Consider the following 14,029-nt stretch of genomic DNA (forward strand, 5'->3'; position numbering starts at 1 on the left):
TATGTTAACGATGACTCATTTATTTCAGCCCTTTGTATTCAGCATGTCTCTATCGAAATAAACCTGTTTCTAGGAAAATTGAAGCTTTTGTTTGTTTGCGGCCACATACACTTAAACCTTGTCTATTTGGCCTGTGTTAGCCTTTGAGTTAGACATGCTTGCCTTAGAACATTGGTTTGAAAACTAACCTGTGTTTTGTTAGCACAAAGCAAATAGGTATTAGGAAATAGGCCTCTGGTGTCTGTCTCAACTTTCAGTCCTCATTTCTGGGGCTGTTGCCAGGAAGTCCCTCCTCCTAGGACCAAGAGGCCCATGGGGCCCGGTCTCCCTCCGTCACTTTGGCAGCGCTGAGCTCTGTCCCCAGGAGGTGGAAGCAGCGGGTTCTGAAGAACAAGCATGGCACTCACAGGGCCTCCCTCCCTCTGAGCAGCTGTCACAGCCCCCCGAGCCCTGGTCTTCTCAGGTGAGCAGCAAACACCCACTCGGGCTCACGCATAGAGCCCGTATTTCTAAGGGACCGGGACTGAAATTAGCCAGAAGAAGGAGGATGTGCTCTCAGGCAGACAACATTTAGCCAAACGCAGGAAACAACAGGAGAAGCCCAGGGACTGGGAACAGGGCAATCAATAATCGCCAACACATGCCAAGCTCATCACAGGCATCGTGTCTTCCTGGACCCTCAAGTCAGCCCGAGGAAGTACTGCAAGCACACCCATTCTACAGGTAGTAAAACTGAGGCTCACAAAGGTAATACCTGAGCAGTGTTCAGAATGTGGGCTCTGTGGTCAGACCAGGCTTATTCCCCAGCATGGTCATCCCCCAGCTGTGCTTAACCTCCTTGTGCTCAGTTGCTTCACCTGTAAAACAGGAATGATGGTAGTACCTACCTTAAAGGCGCATTGGGAAAACTCCATCTCGTAACATGTGTAAAGTACTCAGCGCAGGACCGGCCCAAGATCGGCCCTTAATGTATGTGAGCAAGTATTTGATGCCCGTTTTATTGACGAGGGGACAGGAATTTACAAATAATTTTGCATTTGCTCATGGTCATGCAGCCAGTGACAGGGGGAGCCAGGGCTCAAAGCCAGGCGTCTCCAACCCCAGCCCCACAGTTTAAGCCGCTCATCAGCCAGCCTGGTGCCCATGAGCACGAGCCGCTGGCATAACAGACGGGAGAGCAGGTTATAAACACACCAGGCAACCGAGCGGGGCCCCTTAGGAGCCCACGGGCAGAGCCCACGAGGGTGGCGGGACCACACGGGCTCATTCTGTGCACGTGTCCCACAAAGCCATCGGGAAGAGAGCGGCCAAGGGACTTTCAAGGCCTCCGGCCACTCCCACCGGTGGCCCTCTAACACGTCCCCCCGTCCTCCCTGCGGACCAACATGCCCCACTGACAGGGACCGTGTTTCCCGGCCTCCTGTGGGGTGGCCCATGACCTGGAGCTGGAAGTCTCTGAGTCGGGCTAACAGAGACCTTCTTTAAAGGGGCAACTCAAGTGGGAGTCAAGTCGTTTGCTCCTTCTTTCTTCTTCTTTTTGCCGTAAAACAGATGCGAGAGAGCAGTTCCAGTGCCATCTGCCCAGGAGGTGACGTGAGGATGGAAGCCACACGCTGAGGGTGATCGTGTGGCGCTGCCAGCCTTAGTCCCTACCGCTCGCCATCTTTCATGTGAAAGTAAACCTTGATTTGTTTAAGGAACTACAGTCAAATCTCTCTTACTAATTGCCAGTTACAATTTCTATTGTATGAGTATCACCTTTAGCATCACCCAGAACTGGGTTTGAGTCACGCCTCCAACACATGTGAGCCGTGCGACTGCAGCAATCACCCGATCAGTCACTCCAGCCTCGTTTCCTGGCGTGGTCAGTGGTTGGGATGAGACAGGCCATGTAAGCCCTCAGCACAGCACCCAGTCGCTGCTGGATGAGCCTTGACTTGCTGGTTCCCACCCACTTCTGTGCCTTGGCTTAGGCTATCACCCACTCATAGGCCTTCCTCTTCCCCTTGACCCCTCCAAGCCATCCCATAATGTTAAGTGCCAAGTCTAGGCTGACTTCTCTATTTCTGGCCCCAATGCCCATGGATCATGTGTCACACAGGGCACAGTTGGGCACTGGGGCACGCAGCAGGCACACACAGGGCTCAGCTGGGCACTGGGGGGCCCAGCAGGCACACACAGGGCACAGTTGGGCACTGGGGCGCCCAGCAGGCACACACAGGGCACAGTTGGGCACTGGGGCACCCAGTAGGCACACACAGGGCACAGTTGGGCACTGGGGCACCCAGTAGGCACACACAGGGCACAGTTGGGCACTGGGGAGCCAGTAGGGCACACACAGGGCACAGTTGGGCACTGGGGAGCCAGTAGGGCACACACAGGGCACAGTTGGGCACTGGGCGCCCAGCAGGGCACACACAGGGCACAGTTGGGCATTGGGGGCCCAGCAGGCACACACAGGGCACAGTTGGGCACTGGGGGGCCCAGCAGGCACACACAGGGCACAGTTGGGCACTGGGGCACCCAGCAGGCACACACAGGGCACAGTTGGGCACTGGGGGACCGGCAGGCACATCCACACAGACTTGGGCATGCCTGGCACCCTCCCTGGACCTGGAGAGAGCCTCCCGGGCTGCCTGCCGGGACAGCAGGCTGTGTCCTGCAGGTCAGGGATTTGAGGCGCAAACAGCTCCTCCTGGAATCCGTGCAAACACAACCTGCCTCCAGCAGCTCACAGTGCCGTCAGGAGAGCCCCAGACTTGGGTTTGAACCCCAGCTGCGCGTGGGCTGGCTGTGGGAGCTCCAGCCAGTCACGTCGCCTGTCTGAGCCTGCAGAGTGAGGCTAAGGGCCCGACCTGGTGGGGCTGCTGGAGGGGACGGGTTGGCGAGGCCTGGCTGGGCGGGGCTGACAGCCGCTCAGGACCCTGCTCCATCCTGGGGAGAGGAGGGAGCCCTGCTTCCACTCCCACACTCCCACGCGGCCCTCGCCGGCTCCCAGCCCTCCTCTCAGCACCCATCCCAAGCCTGCAAGTCTTGCCACCTCCTTTTGTTCTTCCTTTTAAGAAAAAGATCTCAAATACAGAGAAATGGAGAGAAGAGCGAACAGCCGTAGTTCCACCACCGCGGAGCCCAGCTGTCAGGGGCAGCCCGTGGAGATGGAGGCGACACACCTGCCCGCCCTGTGCTCTCTCCACTCCTGCGGGTGCCTCTGGCCCGAGTGAGGCTTCAGGGGTCTGTGGGTGGCAGGAGGCGGAAGGGGGGTGACCTCGGACCGAAGGAGGGGAGCACAGGCTCCCAGGGTGCCCAGGGCGGTGCCCTGAGTCCTCACACCACCACCCCTTTCACCAAGCACCTGCTGCCATGATGGGAGGGCTGCCCACCGACAGGCCCACAGGTGGCCTTGACCTGGGCCTGAACGCCCCCTGGCGCCCGGCATCTTCCCCAGACCAGGGAGAAGTGCACCTACTGCTGCGGGCGTGGCAGCGCCTGAGGCTGCACTCTCCTCTGGGCGAGGGCCTAGCCGACACGCTCCATCCACTCCCAGGGGTGGGCTGTGGTGTGGACTGGGGGCCCGGGGACCCTGGAGGTGGGATATCTGTGGGCACCCTATCTAATAAAAGCCTAATATGCAAATTTTCCCTTTGCGTGGTCGTTGGACCGGGAGTTCGACTGCTCGCTATGATGTGCACTGACCACCAGGGGGCAGCAGTGGAGGCGCTGCCGACCGACGGGCCCTGAGGAGAGGACCATGGTGGGATGGTGGAGCAGGTGAACGGGCGGCACCAAGTCAAGGTGGGTGTGAGTGGGGTCCCGATTGCCCTGCAGGCAGCACCCACCACCTGGCTCCCAGGCACTGAGGGAACTGGGCAGGGGACCCAGCCCTGATTGATCACCCCGCAGGCGGAATGGTGGAGCAGGTGAGGGGGCGGTGCCAGGCTAAGACAGGGTGCCAGCGGGGCTGCGAGGCTGGGGGCGTGAGCTGGGGCCCGATCTCCACAGGCCACCCCGAGGGACCCCGCCCGTGCACGAATTCGTGCACTGGGCCTCTAGTTTGGGTATAAAGGGCCAAATGAGACCATGGCATTGAGCCTCACACCCTGGTTGCCCATCTGGGCCTTGGTCTCCCCATCTGTAAAATGGGCCACTTGTTCCAGGCAGCCTCTGGGGAGTCTTCTCCGGCACCAATTACACGGGGTCTTCGTGGTCCGTCTGAGGTTTGGAGCTGGGTGGCATCAGGGAGCCGGGAGGGTGGGGGAAGCTCTGGAGCCAGTGCCACTCAAGAGGACAGAATCCTACTGTGTCTGCTCCCCTCTGTCGGGAGGAAGAGCAAAGGGTGTGGGAACTGCCTACAGGGGGCCAGGACCCCCCACTGCTGGCCAGTCCTTAAGGATCTGTAGCTCGCTCAGCTGGCAGAGTTGACGTGTTTGCGGTAGCAGCTGATGTGGGAATTTCACAGTAAACTGGGAAGTCCTCCACCTCACAGGGCCTATTTAAGAGTAATTACTCTCAACCACCATCTTGCCCTCATTTCTTTTGGTCAAAAAAAGGGGTTTAAAAACTCTATGGAGTTAGAAGTATTTGTTTTATTTTTAGTAAAATATATATTCAGTATGTAAATGTTAAAAAGCCACCAGAAATAGAAATGTGCTTTAACTTCAATTGAAATCCAAATTTTTCTTACATTCTGGCGATTGTAGAATTAAAGGATAAAAGTGTCATATATGATTAAACCTATTATACTCATTTATATTAAATACATATTAAAATTAGTACAATAGAAAATTTACTTTTAACTATATAATTTGATAAATATTTACATGGCAAGTTTTATGCATAATTTCATATATTGGTAAAACTCAAAACTGCTTTTTGGAATTTTTCTACCTGAAGTGAGGAACTGGGGCTGGTGGGGCTGATTGAATAGAAAAGGTTTTGACCTGAACATTAAATTCATTGTTTTCTCATTCAGAGGCCTTAATATTTCATAAATAAGTGGCAGTTTTTATTTTATTTTTTATCTATTCTATTGTTTTTGGGAAAAGTACCCCTTAATTTGATGGCACATTCATTCATATTGTTTTTATCCCCGGTTGGAATTAATGAAAATAAGCTACAGAGTTGAGATTAAGCCTGAGGCGGTTCATTGAGGCAACTCTATTATAAAACATTACTTAATAAATAATGATTTTATAAACAAATAAGTTGGGTTAATTTATTCACAGTTTCTCACTTGGATATAATTTGAAGGTCTTGGTGCATTTAAAGGCATTTACTTTGTTAAATAGCAAGTTTTCCATCCCATACTTTAAAAAAAAAAAAAGTTTATTGCACAGAGGAAGGGAGAGGGAGGAAGAGATAGAAACATCAATGATGAGAAGAAAAAAATCATTGATTGGCTGCCTCCTGCACTTTCCACACTGGGGATCAGGCATCGAACCATGACCTCCCGGTTCATAGGTCAATGCTCAACCACCGAGCCACGCCAGTCAGGCCATTTTTTAAAGAAGAACCTTAAATTTCTGTGGAAGGTCTGTGTATACTGCATAGGAGTCTATTTTATCAATGAAGATGATGATTAAAACATTTTTTTTTCAAGACAGTACCAGTTCCTGATTTACGGGCGGAGGAAGCTGGGAGGAGGCAGGGCAGAGACTGGCCTTTGGGTCGCCGAGACCTTCTCGCGAGGCCACACTCACATCGAGGCGCGTGGCCGGTGTCTGCGAGGATTTCCCAGGCTTCGCCCGGCCGCTTTGGTCGTCACCGGTGCTTTATAAAAATGTGGAAGGGTTTCCAATCACCGGTGCTTTATAAAAATGTGGAAGGGTTTCCAATCACCGGTGCTTTATAAAAATGTGGAAGGGTTTCCAATCACCGGTGCTTTATAAAAATGTGGAAGGGTTTCCAATCACCGGTGCTTTATAAAAATGTGGAAGGGTTTCCAATCACCGGTGCTTTATAAAAATGTGGAAGGGTTTCCAATCACCGGTGCTTTATAAAAATGTGGAAGGGTTTCCAATCACCGGTGCTTTATAAAAATGTGGAAGGGTTTCCAATCACCGGTGCTTTATAAAAATGTGGAAGGGTTTCCAATCACCCGTGCTTTATAAAAATGTGGAAGGGTTTCCAATCACCGGTGCTTTATAAAAATGTGGAAGGGTTTCCAATCTGCCCCAACACTGGGTGAGCAGTGCCACCTGGTGTAAGACACAGGCACTACCGGCAACAGGGGACACGGTCCCGGGGCAGGAGAGAGATGCCCGGCCAAAGGCAGAGCTGCTCTCCTGAACCCCCAGCAGGGACCCGAGCAAAGGCCGTGCCAGCACAGCTAGCGCCAGGCGGCCGGCCCCACCCGGCGCTTCCAACAGTGACCCCGACTGGGGGCGTTCAAGCGTCTGCTCCAGTCCGGACAGGCCTGTGGGCCCCATGGTGCCGCTGACCGGCCGCCCTCCTGGCGGCCTCTGCGCCCCTCAGGGCTGACAGCACAGCCACAGCTGCCGCCTGGAGGCAGAAGCCAGAGCCCAGAGCAGCAGCAGCGCGCCTGCCTGTCCCGGGACAGCCCCGCTTACGCTCAGCGGCTCGGCCCCCTGCACTCCAGCGTGTCCGTTCTATCAGAGGTCAGCGTGCTGCTGCAAGCGTCAGAGGGCCAACATTGCAGGCTCTGCAGGCCCCACGGAGCCTGCCTTCCTGCTGGGCCCACCAGCAAGGCACGAAGGCCAGCAGAGCTGGCGCACCCCAGTGTGAGGGCCCCTGGACTCAACGGTCACCTGACCAGCCCTCAGGGCCGGGAAGGAAACATTCTGCTCCGTTACCACTTTCCCGGGCCGGGAAGCCAGGGTTCTGGAAGGCTTCCTCAGTTTCCCCTAAATTCTCACAAGCTGGCAGGTGGTCCCTGACCCCGTCGTGTCCCCAATCCTTCCCCATGATGGTGACCACAGCCCCTCCCCCTGTTACACACTCAGAACCTGTGCAGCCTTATCCTCTCGGCTCCGGGAGCCCGAGGAGGCATGGCTTGCCCACAGGCACACAGCCAGGTGGGACGTGCTGACAGGCATTGAGAGGCAGACTCCAGAGGAGCCAGAGGCTGGAGGCCCGGAGGCAGCCCTGCTCCCCTCCAGCTGCCCCCTGCCACCAGCAGCAGGATCACCCAGCCTCACACGCAAACCCCACCCCATCCCCCAGGGTCCAAGACCCCTGGCCCTGTCAGGGCTCTCTGCCCCGAGGCTGACGGGATATTCTTGGGCTCTAATGAGCCCCACAACAGCCCCTGGGGGCCCCTTCACATCCTCTTTCCCCCCAGGCCAGCCAGGCCTGCTCCAGCGTGCCCGCCCTTATGCCAGCCTCTTGGGTAGAATGTAGTGGTCGGGCCAGTATATTCATTTTCTGTGTTGCTGTAACAAGCTAACACAAATGGGCTGGCTTCAAACAAACGACACACATTCTCTCAGGATTCTGGAGGCCGGAAGTCTAAAACGAAGATGCCGTAGGGCCCGCGCCTGCCGAGATTCCAGGCCAGGAGGCCCCTGGGAACAATCAATCCCTTCAATATATTCCCTCTGACTCTGCATGCCATTTTCCATGTCTCTGTGTCCTCTCCCTTCTCATAAAGGCACCAGGCACAGGGAGCTTTACCAAACCTTCAAAGAACGAACACCCCTCAGACTATTCCAGAAACTCCAAGAGGAAGGAACACTTCCAAGCTCTTTCTATGAGGCCAGCATTACCCTAATACCCAAACCAGATAAAGACACCACAAAGAAAGAGAATTACAGGCCAATCTCCCTGATGAACACAAATGCTAAAATCCTCAAAAAATATTAGCAAATCAGATCCAGCAACATATTAAAAAGATCATACACCGTGACCAAGTGGGATTTATTCCAGGGATGCAAGGCTGGAACAATAGTGACAAATCAACTCTCAGCAAAGTGGGAATAGAGGGAGCATATCTCAACATGATAAAGGCCATACATGACAAACCTACAACCAACATCATATTCAAGAGGCAAAAACAAAACCATTTCCCCTAATAACAGGAACAAGACAGGGATGCCCACTTTCACCACTCTTATTCAACACTAGAGGCTCGGTGCACGAAATTCGTGCGTGTGTGTGTGTGTGTGTGTGTGTGTGTGCCTCAGCTCGGCCGGTGCCTTCTCACAATCCGGGACTCCTCAGGTAGGGTCCCTAGGCCTGGCCAGTGATCAGGGCCTTTTGGGGGTTTTCCTTTCCCCAGCTGCCGGCAGCTGGCCCCACCCCTGCCTCTGCCACTACTTGCCGTCTGTGCGCACTACTCCCCCTCCCCTGCCACTGGTTGCCCCCCTCTGCTGGCAATAGGCATGGGGTGCGATCACTTGGCTGGCCTGGGCCTCCTTCTGTGGGGCGATTGATCACGGGGCTCTGCGATCGATCGCCGCACAGAGGATGGCCTTGGCCTCCCTCTTTGGGATGATTGCGGAGCCCTCTCTGCCCCCCATCAATCACCCCACCAGCTGGTGGCCTGGGCCTCCCTCTGCGGGGCGATCCTGGGTCAATGGCGGGCCCCCCAACCAATTGCATCGCACCCGCCTTAGCTGGCCTGGCACCAGTGCGTGTCATAGCGTGGTCATGCAGGTAATCTGAACAGTCATTCTGCTGTTCGGTAGTTCAGTTGATTTGCATATTACACTTTTATTATTATAGATAGTACTGGAGGTCCCAGCCACAGCAATCAGACAAGAAGAAGAAATAAAAGGCATCCAAATTGGAAAGGGGGAAGTAAAACTCTCATTATTCACAGATGACATGATATTGCACATAGAAAACCCTAAAGACTCCACCAAAAACTACTAGATTTAATACATGATTTCAGCAATGTAGCAGGATACAAAATCAACACCCAAAAATCAATGGATCCTTTATACACAAATAATGAATTCTCAGAAAGAGAAACTAAAAAAATAATCCCACTTACCATTGCAACAAAAAAATTAAGATACTTAGGAATAAATTTAACCCAGGAGGTAAAAGACATGTACTTGGAAAACTAGAGGACATTGAAAAAAGAGAGAGAAAAAGATATAAACAAGTGGAAGAATATACCGTGCTCATGGATTGGTAGAATCAACATCATTAAAATGGCCATACTACCAAGACAAACTACAGATTCAATGCAATCCCAATTAAAATACCAACGGCATAATTCACAGATCTAGAACAACTACTCCAAAAATTTATATGGAACCAAAAAAGACCCTGAATAGTTGCAGCAATCTTGAGAAAGAAGAACAAAGTTGGAGGAATCACAATTACCAGATATCAAGTTATACTACAAAGCCAAGGTTCTCAAAACAGTCTGGTACTGGCACAAGAACAGGCATATAGATCAAAAGAACAGAACAGAGATCGCAGAAGTCAACCCAAGTCATCACGCTCAATTAATATTTGACAAAGGAGGCAAGAGCATACAATGGAATCAAGACAGTCTCTTCAATCAATGGTGCTGGGAAAATTGGGCAGATACATGCAAAAATGAAACAAGACCACCAACTTACACCATACACAGGAATAAATTCCAAATGGATTAAAAACTTAAATGTAAGTTGTGAAACCATAAAAATCCTAGAAGAAACCATAGGCAGCAAAATCTCAGACATCTCTCGCAGCAGTATGTTTACGGATACATCTCCAAGGGCAAAGGAAACTAAGGAGAAAATAAACACATGGGACTACATCAAAATAAAAGCTTCTGCACAGCAAATGAAACCATCAACAAAATGGAAAGGGAGCCACCTGTATGGGAAACATATTTGACAATGATCCTATATAATAAAAGCCTAATATGCTAAGTGTCCGACCATTCGACTGGTCGCTATGATGCGCACTGACCACTAGGAGGCAGACACTCTGACTGATAGGTTAGCTTGCTGCTGGGGTCCTGCTGATGGGGACTGGGAGAGACAGGACGGACACGCCCTGGACGAATCTGTGCACTGGGCAGGTTTCAGCCCGATCCCCACAGGCCAGGCCAAGGGACCCCACTGGTGCACGAATCCAGGTCTCTTGCATAGTCAATAATCCTATATAATAAAAGGGTAATAAAATGGGGGCGGGGCCGGCCAGCGAACCTCCTGCATCCCCTCCCCTCAGCTGGCCAGGCCCTATCAGAGTGGGCCGGCCGGACCCCACCCACCCTTGTATGAATTTGTGTACCAGGCCTCTAGTACATCTGATAAAGGGTTAATATCCAAAATATATAAGAAACTCATACAACTTAACAAAAGGAAGACAAACAATCCAATTTAAAAATGGACAAAGGACCTAAATAGACACTTCTCCAAAGTGGACATACAGATGGCCAAGAGACATATGAAAAAATGCTCAAAGTCACTGATCATCAGAGAGATGCAAATTAAAATGGCAATGAGGCATCACCTCACACCTGTCAGAATGGCTACCATCAACAAATCCACAAATGACAAGTGCTGGCGAGGATGTGAAGAAGAGGGAACCCTAGTGCACTGCTGGTGGGAATGCAGGCTGGTGCAGCCACTGTGGGAAACAGTATGGAGTTTCCTCAAAAATTAAATATGGAACTGCCATTTGACTAAGTGATCCCACCTCTAGAAATATATCCTAAGAAACCCAAACACAATCAAAAGAATGTGTGCACCCCTGTGTTCATAGCAGCACAATTTACAGTAGCTAAGATCTGGAAACAGCTCAAGTGCCCATGAGTAGATGAGTGGATAAAAAGCTGTGGTACATTTACACCATGGAATACTATGCAGCAGTTAAGAAGAAGGATCTCTTACCCTTTGAGACAGCATGGCGGGACCTGGAGAGTATCATGGTAAGTGAAATAAGTCAGTCAGAGAAAGACAAGTATCACATGATCTCACTCATATGTGGACTCTAATTAAAAAAATAAACTGATGAGTGGAGTGGATCCAGAGCCATGGAAGCAGGGAACAGAGTGCGGAGTCTCAGAGGGAAGGGGGAGGGTGGGGGAGATAATCAACCAAAGACCTTATATGCATACTAGAGGCCCGGTGCACAAAATTCGTGTGTGTGTGTGTGTGTGTGGGGGGGACCCTTAGCCCAGCTTGCACCCTCTCCAATCCAGGACCCCTCTAGGGATGTCTGACTTCCAGTTCAGGCCCAATCCCAGGGATCGGGCCTAAACTGGCAGTCGGACATCACTCTCACAATCCAGGACCACTGGCTCCTAACTGCTCACCTGCCTGCCTGCCTGATCACCTCTGACCACCTCTGTCTGCCGGCCTGATTGCCCCTAACTGGCCCCCCTGCCTGCCTGGTTGCTCCCAACTGCCCCCCCTCCCTGCCGGCCTGGTCACCCCTCACTGCCCCCCTGCCAGCCTGGTCACCCCCAACTGCCCCCCTGTCAGCCTGGTAGCCCCAACTTGCCGGGAGCCGGTCCATCCTTGCTGTTTCAAGGGACCTGGCATATATAGCATACTGTTCTTAATATTTTTGCTCACCTTCTTGGCACTATGTGTTTTTTTGTTTTTTTTTAAATATATTTTTATTGATTTTTTACAGAGAGGAAGGGAGAGAGATAGAGTCAGAAACATCGATGAGAGAGAAACATCGATCAGCCGCCTCCTGCACATCCCCCACCGGGGATGTGCCCGCAACCCAGGTACATGCCCTTGACCGGAATCGAACCTGGGACCTTTCAGTCCGCAGGCCGACGCTCTATCCACTGAGCCAAACCGGTTTCGGCGGCACTATGTGTTTTAACCAAGGTCACCTCTCTGAGAAAGGTTGTTTCCCCAGGTAGGGATTTTCCCCTGAAGTTAGGGGGGGAATAAAAGCCCTTAACTAAGTGCCAGGCGGGTAATTAATCACTTTAACTACGAACAATCATGCTTAAGCTACATAATCTTTACTCCCTGGAATGGAGATAAGAAACGCCCTAACCTTTGGAATAGAGATTGATAGGATTGAATCAACTGGTATAAATACAGATGTAACAAGACAACAGAACACAGAACCTAGACACAGAACTTAGAAGACAGAACCTAGACACAGAACCTACACAGAACCTAGAGACAGAAGAACTTCGCTGGAGAGAACATGGCAAAAGATCCTGGACAGAAACTGGCCACACAACCTAGAGACAGAACCTAGCTAGAGAACATGGCAAAAGATCCTGGACAGAAACTGGCCACAGAACCTAGCGAGAGAACCTGGCTGAAGAACCTAGAGACAGAACCTGGCTATAGAACCTGGATAGAACATGGCAAGAGAACCTGACTAGAACCTGGTGACTGAACCTGGCTGGAGAACCTAACAAGAGAACATGGACACAGAACCTGGCTGGAGATCCTAACCAGAACTTCACTGGAGATCCTGACCAGAACTTCGCTGGAGATCTAGACCAGAACTTGGCTGGAGATCCTGGCTAGAGATCCTGGCTAGGCTGCTGATCAACTGAACTCTGTCTCCGTGTCATTCCTTCTTCGCCGACTCCAACCACACCTTTGGGGACCCCTGGACCTGCTGGGGTTGGACCCCAGCACCAACTGCCCCCCCTGCCAGTCTGGTCTCCCCCAACTGCCCCCTGCCCCTAATGGCCCCATGCAGCCTGCTGTTTGGTTGTTACTGTTACTGTGACTGCGTCCCAGACAATTTGCATATTCCTCTATTATTAGTATAGATATGCATAGCCCATGGACAGGGACAATAGAGTGGTGAAGGCCTGGGGTGAGGGGTGGGAGCAGGTTGGAGAGGGTCAATGGTGGGGGGAAGGGACATATATAATACTTTCAACAATAAAGATTTTTTTTAAAAGACATCAGGCATTGGATTTAGGACTCACCCTAAATCAAAAATGATTTCACCTTCAGATCCTTAACTAACTACATCTGCAAAGACCCTATTTCTAAATAAGGTCACTTTCTGAGGGGCCAGGTGGGGATGCATTTTGAGAAACACTATTGAACCCACTATAGCCGGACCAAACTATAATCCATTTCCCTTCCTTCTCTCATCCTGTCCCCAGCTTTGCTCCCTCTCCAGGACCAACATTTGCCCTGACTTTCCCCTCAGCATCGTTTCCTTTGGCCGCTCTGCCACTCTGAGCCTCTCTTCCCCTTTGCTCATCTCTGCCAGCCTCATTCTCTGCCTCTTCTTGCTCTGCAGTCAGCCCTTCCTTCCCAACCCACTGCACTGACCATGCGGAGCATCCTCAGCATCCACTCCCAACTCCTCCTCCCACGTCTCCCTGGATGGTGAGGCTGGAAAGCTGCGACCATTTCCCGGGTCTCTTGCAGCTAGGGGAAGCCCTGGCTGCAGCCTCTACCCAAGCTCCAGACGCCCGCTTTGTGAATGTTGAGCTGTTGCTATGGTGGCAAAGGTATCTTGGTCCAGCTACCAGTCAGGCCTGAAGTCTGAAGTCAGGCCAAGCAACATTTCTGTTGTTAATGGCTGCATTGGTCAGGATGATCAAGTCTCGTTGGCTTTTAAGCCTTAAAAGAACAAAGGTTGATTAATCACTTTTTAGATACAGCACCAAAGGCACAACTCATCAAAGAAAGAATAGATAAGTTGGACTTCATTAAAACTTAAAACTCCTGCTCTACAAAAAATACTATCAAGAGAATGAGAAGACGAGCCGATTAGGAGGAAATGTTGGCAACAAAATATCTGGAAAAGGACTAAAATACAAAGAACTCTTAAACTCAACAATAAGAAAATGACCCAACTTAAAAAATGGACAAAAGGCCTGAACAGACACCTCACCAAAGATTTACAAGGGGAAAGTAAGCACATGGAACGATGCTCATCGTTCACCATGAGGGGACTGCGGACTACAGCAGTGGTGAGAGCCCGCTCCACGCCCAGTGGAATGCCTGAAATCAAGGCACAGTAACACCAAACGATGGGAGGATGGGCACGGAGCCTCACTCTCTGCTGCTGGGAGTGCAGAAGGCGCAGCCACTCTGAAAGCAGTTTGGCAATGTTGTGGATCGAATGCTCGTGTTCCCCTGATATTCACAGGTTGAAGCCTCAAATCCAATGCGACTCC

Source organism: Myotis myotis, unplaced genomic scaffold, assembly GCF_014108235.1.
Source record: "Myotis myotis isolate mMyoMyo1 unplaced genomic scaffold, mMyoMyo1.p scaffold_m19_p_29, whole genome shotgun sequence".
In the NCBI taxonomy this organism is placed as follows: domain Eukaryota; kingdom Metazoa; phylum Chordata; class Mammalia; order Chiroptera; family Vespertilionidae; genus Myotis; species Myotis myotis.